The sequence below is a fragment of the Elaeis guineensis genome, chromosome 11 (assembly GCF_000442705.2).
Source record: "Elaeis guineensis isolate ETL-2024a chromosome 11, EG11, whole genome shotgun sequence".
Lineage (NCBI taxonomy): Eukaryota > Viridiplantae > Streptophyta > Magnoliopsida > Arecales > Arecaceae > Elaeis > Elaeis guineensis.
In genome coordinates this window covers 58,171,771-58,183,897 of record NC_026003.2, presented here as the reverse complement: position 1 = coordinate 58,183,897, position 12,127 = coordinate 58,171,771, and positions in this window count along the sequence as shown.

Here is a 12,127-nt window from a genome sequence, read left to right as displayed (position 1 = left end):
TCCTTCTCACTGCATAACTTTATCTCAACGCCTTTCTAACCATTGATTTGGATTTGAATGCCTAAGATCAAATGAGATTTGATCTTTTAGGGCATTAAGAAGAGGATATGCATTGGATAAGATGGTTGGTGCGTCAAAAGAAAGAAGGGGTGTGTTTTTTTTGCGTTAAGAAAGAAGGGGCGACTTCTTTTGGACAACAACCTCTCAATGCCTAAATCCTTCTTCATCCTCTTTCTTCCTTACATCCCAATATCCAGATTTGATAGAGATCAGATCTAAGAAGAGCAAAGAGAGAGAAAAAGAGAAGAAGAAGAGTTCTTCTTCTCTTCATGATGATCTGGTTTAGATCCCATCGGATCTGTGCGAAAGAGTTCGCGTAGCGATTTCTTTCTTCAAGATTTAGAAGAAGAGATTTAGATCTTAAAGAAGGAAAACTGCTTTTTCTCGTAGGATCTTTCAGATTTTATCAAATCTAGGACAAAATAAATTCAAAAATATTTATCCTACATGTATTTCATATCTAAATCTCTAGATCTAATCTTATTATCTGATATTTCAAATCTAAAATTAAATTTAAAACTACGATGAAAGAAGAAATATCTCAAGGGTAATCTGATTACCCTGTAGATGATCTCTGCACAGTCCGAAGTTTTGATGTAGCCACGCAAGTGCCTGGCCTCTACCAGTATCCACTCAGGCAGGACCTAAAAGTCTTCCTGAAGTTGGAGCAGCAGCCTATCGAAGAAGTCCTGCAGCTTTCTGTTCCAGGCGTCACCACGCCTTGGATCTTTGCCAGATGGACGTCCAACTCTTTGGACATGAAGAGGGGAGAAAGGAGAGCAGGGAGGACATAGAGAAGAGGAGAAAGAGTGGTAGCTATTGAGTTTTGTGTGTAAAATAATTTCTACCTCGAAACCCTAGGCACAGCAGGGTTTATATAGACCCTGTATGCTGCGCAGTGCCACATCATTCAACTAATCAAAAAATTCTAATAAATTTTGAAAAAAAATTGATCGATGGAGTGATGTCATCTGATCACACATCAGATAAAAACCCCACCCTCTCTCCTAAGTTGGCACCAACATTGGATAAGCTCAAGCAAGGTGGCGCCAAAGAGTCCATGTTTATCAGGACTCTTTGGTTCTTATCCATTTGGGGCGCCCACTTTAATCCAATTGGGCTCACGCCATAATATAATTATGACACCCAATTCAATTGGGTTTTGGCTTGTGGACACTCCACAAAAAATCTTTCAATGAGCCCTCTTCAGTTTAAGATCCATATGTCAACTTTTGACGATGTCCTAAAATGAAATTGGCAAGTGCTAGGAATTAGCAGGTGTTGTCTTAAATTCATCTCATGAATTAAGACAAGCCTTTTCTGAGCTGGACAAGCTTCATTTAGACTGAGAAAAACCTTTTCAAGATTTTCTGGATGAGTCAAATCATATTTGGCTCAGTAGAGACAGAAAGGATTACACGAGGAGAAAGTTAGGCTCAATCGTATGCTAGCATGATTTCCTTGAACCTAATTGGATCTTATCCAAATCAATTGGGTTAGCTCAATTGATGACATCCAGATTCTAACCCTTATTTGTATGACCCAGTTAGGTTCAATTCTATATGGTAATGAGACATGTCGTGATCTCATCATCGACATCTTCGAAACTCCTTTCGATGGACCAGAACTCTTCTGATTCAGACAATTAGAATGATCGATCATCAATATCATTCTAATTGCTCTCAAAATCTACCAGTGACACCTAACAGTATGTGGTGGCAATCCATCAGAACTGAAGATGAACCTCTCGGTGCAGCTACCTGTGTGATTGAGTTCCTCTATCATGAGTTCTGACTGAATTAGGGTTAAGGTGAACTCGTCAAACCCAACATCAGTCATATGAATCAATCGATCGATCCGAGTCCGATGTGAAACTCCAATAGAAAATACTTTTTTCATTATTTCACTCTACCATGGCCATGGGCTTAAGGACTCGATCTTTCGATCATCATAGGACTACTTCTCTCATCTATCGAGGTTGATAGATCCCATCTTGGTGCGACCTAGTTCCTACAATAAATATGCTACAACCAACATACACCTCAGGATTTCGAATGGCTAGGAGACTGAGTTATAGTGTAGTCAAACTATAACATACTCAAGGTGAACTATCGATGTACCTTAGGTCAAAGAACTAGACACACAACTACAGCATCGAGCTAGTCATCGACAAGAAGGTAGACTTCCTTATGACTGCTCGAGGTGGTCACGCTCAGTACTCTCATTCTCAACAAATACTTGTACTCTCACTCCGGTATCTCCACACCATCAACTTAAGACACATCTACCCTAAGAAAGCGATCGTACACCAATCTTCCGGATCGATCACCATCCTCGTGATGATCCTATGGTCAGGAGCTATTTATGAGTTAGTTATGTAAATTCATACCTTAAATTTTCAACTCTTAAAAATATGAATTGACATTCCTACTAACTCAAAAGATGTATCACAGACACAATGTACATAATGTGATAGAAGAATAACCCATTTATTGATTTATAGTCAAAATTATAAATTTATCCTTAGATTTGTACAAGAATGTGTCAGCCAATCTGGCATCTAGGGCACACATCTAACAAACTCCCACTTGACCTAATGCCAATTGGCTACATATCTAAGTCCCATCTTCTCAAAGTGGGCTTCGATCTTTTGCTAGCCCAATGGCTTAGTCAGCGGGTCTACCACATTATCTGTGGAGTCGACTCTCTTGACCTCGACATAACCCTTTTCGAGGTAATCACGGATCAAATGGCATTGCTGCTCAATGTGCTTGGACTTCTGGTGAGATCTTGGCTCCTTAGCTAGGGCTATGGCGTCATTATTGTCGCAGTAAAGAGGTATAGCATCTGATGACATCACTCCAAGCTCTGCGGCAAACTTCTTGTACCAGAATACCTCCTTCGCAGCTTCCGATGCAGCAATGTACTCTGCCTCTATGATGGAATCAGCAATCACCGTTTGCTTGAAACTCTTCCAACTAACTGCACCACCATTACAAATGAACAGACTTCCAGATGTCGACTTTTGATCATCTATATCAGACATAAAGTCTAAGTCTGTATATTCCTGAATCTGGAGTTCTCCATTCCCAAAGACTAGAAACATATCCTTAGTCCTTCTTAAGTACTTAAGGATACATTTCACAGAAGTCCAGTGCTCTTCACCTGGATTCGACTGATATCTGCTTGTGACACTCACAGCATGGGCTATATCAGGTCGTGTACATAGCATGAGGCTCCCTATTGCCGAAGCATAAGAGATCTTGCTCATGCGTTCAATCTCCTCAGGTGTGCTAGGGCACATCTTCTTGGAGAGATGAATACCATGTCTAAAAGGCAATAGACCTCTTTTGGAGTTTTCCATGCTAAACCTCTTTAGCACCTCTTCTATGTACATTTTCTGTGAAAGTCCCAGCATCCTATTTGGTCTATCTCTATAGACCTTAATACCCAGTATAAAAAATGCCTCTTTTAGATCTTTCATAGAGAACTCCTTAGATAACCATACTTTGACTGAGGTCAACATGGAAATGTCATTCCCAATTAGGAGGATGTCATCTACGTACAATACGAGGAAGACAACTGCGCTCCCACTGACCTTTTTAAATACACATGGTTCCTTCTTGTTCTTGATGAAATCAAATATTTTGATCACATCATTGAAACGAGTATTCCAACTTCGAGATGCTTGCTTAAGTCCATAAATGGACCTTTGCAGCTTGCAGATCTGGTGATCATCATCACTGGATGTGAAACCAAGCGATTGTTCCATATAGATATCTTCCTCAAGATGTCCATTTAAGAACATCGTTTTCACGTCCATCTGCCATATTTCATAATCGAAACAGGCTGTAACAGCAAGCAATGTGCGGATGGATTTTAGCATGACTACGGGCGAGAAGGTATCCTGATAGTCAATGCCTTCGTGCTGACTATAACCTTTCGCTACGAGCCTAGCCTTGAATGTCTCTACATTTCCATCTGCACCTATCTTTCTCTTGAAGATCCATTTACACCCAATAGGTACGATACCTTCAGGTGGATCTACCAAGGTACAGACTTGGTTTGAGTGCATCGAGTCAATTTCTGATCTCATTGCCTCTAACCATTTCTCGGAGTCGATATATGATATCGTCTCGTCATAAGTCTTGGGGTCATCACCATGTGCCCCATTTTTTGTGAGGAATATTTTCTCTATATCCTCTTGTATGGTACCTAAGTACCTTTCAGGAGGACGAAAAATCCTAATCGATCTACGAGGTGGAAGAGGTTATGTTAAGACTGATTCTGATTGATTAGGTTCCTCAGGTTCTTTAGCTCGTTGCTCTTGAGAGACATTCTTCTTGAGCTTAATTATTCTTCCGATGCCACCATCTTGAATAAACTATTTTTCAAGAAAAATAGTATTTCGACTCACAATCACATTGTGGTCTTCCGAAATATAGAAATAGTATCCTAATGATTCTTTAGGATATCCTCTGAATCAAGCTCTAAAAGACCTGAACTCTAACTTGTCTGTCTGTTGTCTCTTGACGTGAGCTGGACAACCCCAAATTTTGAGATGATTCAGACTTGGCTTCTTACCATGCCATATCTCATACGGTGTGGTAGAAACGATTTTAGAGAGAACCCTATTCAATACATAAATTGCTGTCATGAGATAATATCCCCAAAGAAACTCAGGGAGGTCTATGAAGCTCATCATGGAACGGACCATATCTAATCGGATCCGATTTCTCCATTCTGAAACCCTATTGAGTTGAGGCATTCCAGATGGAGTCCATTGAGAGACTATACCATTATCCTTAAGATAGTCTAGGAACTCCCGACTAAGGTATTCATCTCCTCGATCTGATCGAAGAACCTTAATGGACTTTTCTGTTTGTTTTTCTACCTCATGTTTGAATTCTTTGAACCTTTTAAAAGCTTCAGACTTGTGTTTCATTAGAAATACATATCCGTACCTAGACATATCATCGATAAAGGTAATGAAGTAGATGTAGTTGCTTCTAGCCGGTACATCAAATGGGCTGCACACATCCGTATGTACTAGGACAAGTAGGTCTGTGGTCCTTTCTCCATGTCCCATAAAAGGAAGCTTGGTCATCATGCCTAGAAGGCATGATTCACAAACTGGATATGACTCGGAAGTCAACGGACTCAATAATCTGAATTTTTTCAATTTGTTAACCCTGTCTTTCGCTATATGACCTAGCCTTAGGTGCCACAGATACTTATCATTTAGACTTTCTCTAGGCCTTTTAATTCCTATGGCATTCATATTTTGCTCAATATTAAATACAGATACATCAATATGTAGCTGATAGAGACCGTTAATAAGAAAATCATCTGCAACTTTATTATTTTCATAAAAAAATATTATAATAGTCCTTATGAAAGCTAATCACATAGCCTTTTTGTGCTAAACATGAAACAGAAATCAAATTTCTGCTTGCTGCAGGCACATAATAACTATTTCTAAGAAATAAATTAATCTTAATGGTAATCGTAGAGGATAGGTTTCCACGACCACAGCAGCAACTCTTGCTCCGTTTCTGACGTGTAGATCATCTCCCCATCCCTCAGCCTCCTGCTCTCCTTAAGACCCTGCATAGAAGTGCATAAATGAGCACTAGAACCAGAGTCAAGCACCCAACTGGATGCAGAAGAAACTGTAAGATTAGATTCTAAAATGAGCATACCTTCAGAAGGACCATCCTTCTTATTCTTCAGGGTGGTCAGGTACTGAGGATAGTTTGCTTCCAATAGCCGTCTGATTGGCAGTGAAAATATTTTTCCTTATCAGCAGCCTTCTTCTTCGTTCTGTCTTCTTCTTCTTGCATCCACCTTCTGCTTCTTCGCAGACTTCTTTTTCTTTTCAAAAGACTTTTTTGGAAGAAGTCTGTTCCATAGTAAGAACTGAGCCTTTTGAACTCTTCATAGAAAGCTCAGCTTAACCAGCATGCTCATTAACTCGACCAAGGTACACTACATCTTATGCATATGAAAGTTCATGATGAACTGACCATATGCATCGGACAAGGACTGAAGGATCACATCAATCTGAAAATTCTTATCTAAGATGATACCGAGCTTCTCAAGCTCCTTAAGATCCTTGATCATTGTCAAACAATGATCTTGGACTGACTGTCCATCATGCATCTTGGTCTTAAAATGTCTTTGACAGACTTGATACTTGGCCGCGCGACTCTGTTCACCAAACAACTCTTACAGGTGAGCCAACATTTGGCGGATGGTCAAAATATTTTCATGTTGGTGCTGCAAGTCATCAAACATTGCATCCAACATTTAGTACCTTGCTTTGTTATCATCATCCGTCCATTTTTTCAGAGATGCTCTCTATTCAGCAGTCGGACGTGTTGACATGGCAGGTGGGTCCTGGTCCAAAATATGAGTCAATTTTTTAAAATCCAGAATAATTCTGTAGTTCCTTAACCAATCCTTGAACTTGGGTCCAGTCAATCTGTGGGTGTCTAGTATTTTGGTCAGGGGGTTTGAGGCAGACATGTTTCCTGTAGAGAGTCAAAAATTTCTAGTTAGATTTTGTAATCAGACTTAACCAATTTATTTAAGATTTTTATTTTTAAATAAATTAGACTTCCACTATTTTCTCAGATCCTTACACTCCCTTGGTAGAGATGTGAAAATCTCCGTGATCAGTGATTTCTAATGGGTGGTGCGGTCTCACCAACTGACTCACCACCTCACCTAACAGTTATTGGTTATGGGTCAACCGATGAGTGGACAACTCTTATCCAATGATTCTCTAATCATGGTGCACCCAAAATTGGTCTCTAATTCATGAAGCTCACCGTGCTTGGGATATTGCTCCAATCCTTAGTTAAGTCAGACCCACCATTTGCACGAACTAGATTCCTGATTGGGTCCCTCACCGTATCCGAAATATTGAGCCCAACCAATCCTCTAATTCATAGCATCCAATGCCTCTTAATGGATATGGTTGCGTCTTTCCGGTACAACTGAGCCACTGTAACCAACCGAGAACAATCAACCCCGGGAAGGGCCCGCACATCCACAATGATGGAAGACCTAGACTTAATATTTTTTTAGAAAGATTTGATTTAGGTCTCATTAAACTTGACTTGACATAGTCATAACAATTATGACTAACCTAGTGGCATGGGTTAGCTCGAATTGTTAGCCACCTCTAATCAGAACTGAGTCGACACATATGGCCAGGTAAGTGAGATCAGTAGGAGGGATATACCATTAACTCGACAAAAATGTATTCGAGTCGAGTAGCTCCCAATTAAAAATCAGTCAGTCGTATCTGCCCAACTTACTTTAGACACCAAATTGTCGAACCAGAACTAATTGGGTTAGCCTACAATCTAGGCTCTAACCACTGAGCCAAATTAGGTCTTAATTTGACCAAGTCACATCTAAATGTGATTCGACCTTGACCCGACTTAATCCTATTAGACTGGTCAATTATTAGCTTTCATGCTCCTACCTAACCAACTCTTGATTCGATTTGATCAACCACTAGACCTAATTGAGCTACCCAAGCCTGAACCCAATTTTATAAAAATATCTTAGATCTGAAATTTTCAATTTTAGACCTAACTTAATTTTATAAGCTTAATTTATTAATTAAGTTTGGGTTCATAAATAAAGCATGTAAAATAAATCATAGGATTTCAGGATCTAGGGTTTTGCAGAAAAGTAAGTTTTGATTTTTGATTAAGGATGAACGCGCGGCACCCCTACACGTCATATGAACACCTCATTGAATAGGAAGAGAGGGTCTTAAAATTTTACTTTATTCTTATGACCGGATGGCCATGAGGAACACCTTAATCAGAAATATAAATTTAACTACAAAACTAGTTAGATCTAAATTAACATATCACATATACAATTTAAGATCTAACTAATACATGCTTTGCATACATCTCATGTATTAAAAATTAATCTCATTAATATGCTTTCAGATATGATATATCATATATAATATCTAAAAAATAGAATTTAAATTAAACTATTCAAAATAAAAACTATTCTAGACAAGTTACTAGAACAATTCTACAACTAGTCTAGACATGCAACAGATCAATTTTATGAAATAATTAAAATTTTATTTTTTATTTTTTAATCTAATTATAATAATTATAATATCAAAAAAATAGAAAATAAATTAAATTTAATTCATATTTTAATCTCATTAAAATATAAGACTTAAGACTATTCATAGATTTAACTAATCCTAGTCTAGTCATGCATCTTATGCATGTTAGATCTTCTTAGATTTAATTTTTAAATATTTTAATTTTAGATCCTATCATATCTGATGTAATATCTAAAATTTTTAATATCAAATAAATAAAAGTCAAAATTAGATCTAAATTAGATCTGAAATAGAGCCAACAACCTGGCTCTGATACCAGTTGAAGGAGGAAAACCGCTTTTCCTCGTAGGATCTTCCAGATTTCACCAAATCTGAGATGGAATAAATTCAAAAATATTTATCCTACATGTATTTTAGATCTAAATCTCTAGATCTAATCTTATTATTTGATATTTAAAATCTAAAATTAAATCTAAAACTATGATAAAAGAAGAAATACCTCAAGGGTAATTTTATTACCCTGTAGATGATCTCTGCACAGCCCGAGGTTCTGATGTAGCCACGCAAGTGTCTGACCTCTACCAATATCCACTCAGGCAGGACCTAGAATGTCTTCTCCTCATGAATCTATGCTCCAAAAATCAGATCTAAATCTGATTAGAAAAATTTTCAAAAATCTTCTTGAAGTTGGAGCAGCAGCCTGTCGAAGAAGTCCTGCAGCCTTCTATTCCAGGCATCACCACACCTTGGATCTCTGCCAGATGGATGTCCAACTCTTTGGACCTGAAGAGGGGAGGAAGGAGAGTAGGGAGGATGTGAAGAAGAGGAGAGGAGGTGGCAGCTATTGGGTTTTGTTTATAAAATAATTTCTACCTCGAAACCTTAGGTGCAGCAGGGTTTATATAGACCCTGTATGCTGCGCAGTGCCACATCATTCAACCAATCAAAAAATTTTAATAAATTTTGAAAAAATTTTGATTAGTAGAGTGATGTCATCTGATCATATCAGATAAAAACTCCACCCTCTCTCCTAAGTTGGCACCAACATTGGATAAGCTCAAGCAAGGTGGCGCTAAAGAGTCCATGTTTATCAGGACTCTTTGGTTCTTATCCATTTGGGGCGCCCACTTTAATCTAATTGGGCTCACGCCATAATCTAATTATGGTATCTAATTCAATTGGATTTTGTCTTGTGGATACTCCACAAAAAATCATCCAATGAGCCCTCTTCAGTTTAAGATCTATATGTCAACTTTTGACAGATATCCTAATATGAAATTGGCAGGTGCTAGGAATTAGCAGGTGTTGTCTTAAATTCATCTCATGAATTAAGACAAGCCTTTTCTAAGATGGACAAGCTTCATTTAGACTGAGAAAAATCTTTTCAAGATTTTTTGGATGAGTCAAATCATATTTGGCTCAGTAGAGACAGAAAAGATTACACGAGGAGAAAGTTAGGCTCAATCGTGTGCTAGCATAATTTTCTTGAACCTAATTGGATCTTATCCAAATCAATTGGGTTAGCCTAATTGATGACATTCAGATCCTAACCCTTATTTGTGTGACTCAGTTAGGTTCAATTCTGTATGGTAATGAGATATGTCGTGATCTCATCATCGACATCATCGAAACTTCTTTCGATGGACCAGAACTCTTTTGATTTAGACAATTAAAATGATCGATCATCAATATCATTCTAATTGCTCCCAAAATCTACCAGTGACATCTAGCAGTATGTGGTAGCAATCCATCAGAACTGAAGATGAACCTCTCGGTACAGCTACCTGTGTGATTGAGTTCCTCTATCATGAGTCCCGATTGAATTAGGGTTAAGGTGAACTCATCAAATCCAACATCAGTCATTTGAATCAATCGATTGATCCGAGTCTGATGTGAAACTCCAATAGAAAACTTTTTTTCCATTATTTCACTCTGCCATGGCTATGGACTTAAGGACTCGATTTTCGATCATCATAGGACTACTCCTCTCATCTATCAAGGTTGATAGATCCCATCTTGGTGCGACCTAGTTCCTACAATGAATATGCTACAGCCAACATATACCTCAGTGTTCCGAATGGCTAGAAGATCGAGTTATGGTATAGTCAAACTATAACACACTCAAGATGAACTGTCGATGCAACTCAGGTCAAAGAACTAGACACACAACTACAGCATCGAGCTAGTCATCGATGAGAAGATAGACTTCCTTATGACTGCTCGAGGTGGTCACACTCAGTACTCTCATTCTCAATGAATATCTGTACTCTCGCTTCGATGTCTCCACACCGTTGACTCAAGATACATCTATCCTAAGAAAGCGATCGTACACCAACCTTCCGGATCGATCACCATCCTCGTGATGATCCTATGGTCAGGAGCTATTTATGAGTTAGTTATGTAAATTCATGCCTTAAATTTTTAACTCTTGAAAATATGAATTGATATTCCTACTAACTCAAAGGATGTATCACAGACACAATGTACACAATGTGATAGAAGAATATCCCATTTATTGATTTATATTCAAAATTATAAATTTACCTTTAGATTTGTACAGGAATGTGTCAGCCAATCTGGTATCTAGGGCACACATCTAACAGATCTAAGATTGAGGAGCGAGATCTGTAAGGTGTTAGTATACCGATGATCTCGGTGCTCCGATCAGGCATCTCTTTGTAGATACCAATAGAGGTCGGACACATGCGCGGCTACGATTAGAATCCAAGAAATTTACAAGATCCTAGGTATGGAGATCTGATCTCCATTCGATTTTCACTAACCATTTATTTTCTTTTTCAGATTTCAGATTATGGTTACTTGTTCGTATCAAGATCCTAACTATAATTTTTTCAATTAAATCTAGTATATAGTTTAATTAAAAATATTTTAGTTGATTTACTTCCATTGCTTAGATGTTTAAAATTTTTTGAACTTCACGTATGAAATCGTAGCGGTTTTCTAACAGTGGTATCAGAGCTTAGGTTCTGATACGAATATGAAAACTCCCCAGATTTGAAATTTGATTTGTAGAAATTAGATCTAAAGATTAGTTTGATGATCTACTCATTCTGAAATAAGATTATCCTCGCATAATTCTATTATGCTGAATGGTTGTCCTAGAACGATGTAGAATATCGATTAAGATTAGATATAAATTTTCTACATGTTGTAATATAATTACAAGATTATTTTGAATATAAAATTATTTCATATCTGAAATAAATCATAAATTATTTAGATCTAAAATTAATTTTAGATCTAAATATATTAATTAGGATTTAATTTAGATCTAGTATGGTTGCTGAAACTTTTTTTACATGCATAGATTCATAGTTATTGTTCATATATTTGACATATGAAAGATAATTAGATTTGATTTTAATTGATTACATATGTAATATGTTAGATTAATTTCTTAGTAGCTTAGTAATTAAATTGAGATAGTCATCATGACCGTCTGGTCATAAGATAATGAAGGGATTAAAGTCCCTCTCTCGTCTATTCGATGGGTTCTCTCTTATGACGTGTAAGGGTACCGACTGTGATATTTTCTATGAAGATGAATAGTGAATAAAAAATTATATGTATGACGTATTTTAAATTTAAATTAGATTATACATATATTTTTATGTATTTTAGATCATTAAAATATTATATTTGATATATTATTTTGACACACGATTTAAAACTTAATTTCTCCAAAATCCTAGATCCAAAATCTTAGGCTCTATTTGCATGAAAATATGAAACTGTGATTGGTATGCCTATGGAGTCGACTTAATTCTCAATTGGGTTGACTCGAGTTATTGAGGTGAGTTAACTTATTTTTGTTGGAGTCGACTCAAGACCCTGGTAGATCAGCTCATTTGCTGATGAGCCGACTCAATTGTACAGGCTAGGTCTACAGGTTTTTATTTATCTCAGTATTGTGCTGACTCACTGTGACAAATCGAT